General features: G+C 35.8%; 1 pseudogene; it reads right to left on the reverse strand.

Annotated features, from left to right (window-relative positions):
* Positions 1 to 387: 387 nt before the first annotated feature.
* Positions 388 to 2,460, reverse strand: LOC137614925 (zinc finger MYM-type protein 1-like; annotated as a pseudogene).
* Between the last annotated feature and the right edge of the window lie 200 nt (positions 2,461 to 2,660).

Here is a 2,660-nt window from a genome sequence, read left to right on the forward strand (position 1 = left end):
CTTGATCAGGAGTAGGGATGTATTCGGTGAGTTGATGTATTATCATCAATCTTGTGGGCAGTACTGTGACTAGAGGACAAATTTTGAGGGGCTGGAGCCCTACCAACTTTATATATTTGATGTGACCATTAGATGGTAACTCGGTAGATGAGCAGGAGTGGAAAAAATTAAGTTTTTCATGTGTATTACATATATTTATATATCAGTATATTACAGGAGATACTATGATGAAACTATTCTTTGCACATATACTTTCACATATTCTTACACAAGAACAAAACTGTTTAAATTGATAAAATAACACGGAAGTATTTCTCTCACATAAAAGAAATAAAAATATAATAATAAATCACTTTGATTACATGAAGTATATTGCATCAAATTTGATTAAATTAGAGATAAACGCCTTGTGGTGGATTCCCCTGAGTTTGACTGTAAAGATTTTAGGAGAGCTGCAAACCTATCCACTACCCTATCAAGATTAACGGAATCCACTACAGTTTTCTCAATAGAAATTGTGCCTAGACTGGTCAATCGTTCCTGATCCATTGATGTCCTGGGGTAAATTTTGACTAATTTCAAGACAGGAAAAGATTGATCACATTTGGCATTACTGACAGGGAAAGCTAAAGCCAAATGCATTAAATTCCAAAGTCTGGGTGAAATATTTTCAGGCTTCTTTATTTCAATTATCCTCTGTAAGGATGACTGCAGGACTTCAGTTTGTTTTGTATTCGTTATAAGGTATTATGAAAAAACGAGTCATTACAATAACAGAAAATGAAGTTGATTATGAGTAAAGCTAAACAAAAGTAATATACAACAGTGGGGAAACCTTCCTTCATTGGTTTCAGTTTATGCAAAGCATCAGAAATAACTTTCGCATCATCCTGTCGTGTTCTCTGAGCTATAAGTAGTTCTGCATGGAGACTTTCCCTTTAGATTGAGTACTGGTCACCAAGGTGTTGCAAGTCATTTTTATTTCAGAAATTTAGAGATGATGGGTGGCAAGCAGCTACACCAAGGAGGATACATTCATCAAATCTTTGTTTAAATTCACTGAGTACTTTGCCAAAAATAGGGATATAAAGAGCCCTTTTACAGTAGGCCTTTGGATCCTCAACCCTTTCAAAAGTGTCTCGTTGGCCTGGGTTTTCGATGACAAAAGATTCCAACAGACGTGAATATTGTTTCCTTTTCCTTGAAGGCTGGCGGAAAGTTGAAATTATGTTTCTCTCAGTAGAAAAACCAATTGATATTTGCCAAATTATGGTATTCTGTTATTCTTTTGTCACGAATAATTTCAAGTGTTTCTGTGCCATGCTAAGTGCTGCAGTAAGTTCCATATTCTAATCCGCCATGTCTTTGATAGTGCGGGTGTAATATTAAATACTTCAGAAACGGTAATCAACATAAAGAATGTCTCAAACATATTTAAAGTTTGTAGGGATCCATTAGCTAGGCCTTTTTCATCGGATCTTCCATTGTTAAGAAAAATCTTCTAGAGTATCCATCAAAATTTTATAGTGATGGGATATTGACTTAAGGGCAATATGAGTTGACACACTTTAGGAAGTTCCAGAACTGACAATTTTTTGTCTTTCTGGAGGTCTATGAATATATCATGGCGCAAGGTTGAACCACGGTGGAAGTTAATCAGAACTGAAATCAAGTTGAAGAATTCTGCTATTTCTGGCAGGCAGCCAGCTGTGTGAGTTATGACTAACTGTAATCTGTATGAAGAATATGGTACATAAAAGCAGGGATTCTTCACAGATTCTAGGATTTTTGCCTGGGCACCACTGATTTTGCCAGTCATTGTAGATACTGTATCGTAGCACTGTGATATTAGTTTATTAATATTCAGGCCAAGATTACGGAGTTTCTTTAACAATGTGTTAGCTACAGAAGTAGCATCAAGATTCTTCAAAGAAATGAATCCTATGAACCTCTCATTTATTGTTTCATCTATGACATTCCTAATGCAGACACAGAGCTCTTTGATAATTCTAACATCTCTAGTCTCGTGAGATATTACTGCAAAGAAGGGTGATGATTTTGCTGTTTTGGCTATGACATCAAGCACACAACTGGCTGCAACTTTGAGAAGATTATTCTGACTTAACTCTGATGTATAATTTGCATTTAATGGAATCTTTCTTTCAGGTCACAAAATCCCTTGGACTTTGCTTATCAAGTCAAAATTTTCAGAAAGGCACCCTTATTTCATGAACTTTCGCTTTCATTGTGCCCCCTGAATGCTATGTTTGTTTTATCAATTGTAATATAAATGTTCAAGTGTCTTAACATATTCTCTATTGTGAAGAACCTGCTGTTTATGTTGGCTACCAAGTTGTTTATAAAAATCACCATCGATCTGTGAAATTTTGAAATTGAGCCATTTTTCGATGGCAATAATATGGCACGTGCTTTTTCATGCTTTAATGCCTTTTCATGCATATTCTTCCAGAAACTGAAACCTTCGTTGGTAAATGCCATTTCTCTGTGCCCTACATTAGCATCAACGAGTCTGCATACAAAACAGTAAACTCTGTCACCAGTCACGGAGTATTCAAGGCACCCATACCTACCATACCAATCACATTGAAAAGACCTTATCTGAGAGCCAAACTGTACTTATTAATACATTTTTAGTCTTA

The sequence above is a fragment of the Palaemon carinicauda genome, chromosome 21 (assembly GCF_036898095.1).
Source record: "Palaemon carinicauda isolate YSFRI2023 chromosome 21, ASM3689809v2, whole genome shotgun sequence".
In the NCBI taxonomy this organism is placed as follows: Eukaryota; Metazoa; Arthropoda; class Malacostraca; order Decapoda; family Palaemonidae; genus Palaemon; species Palaemon carinicauda.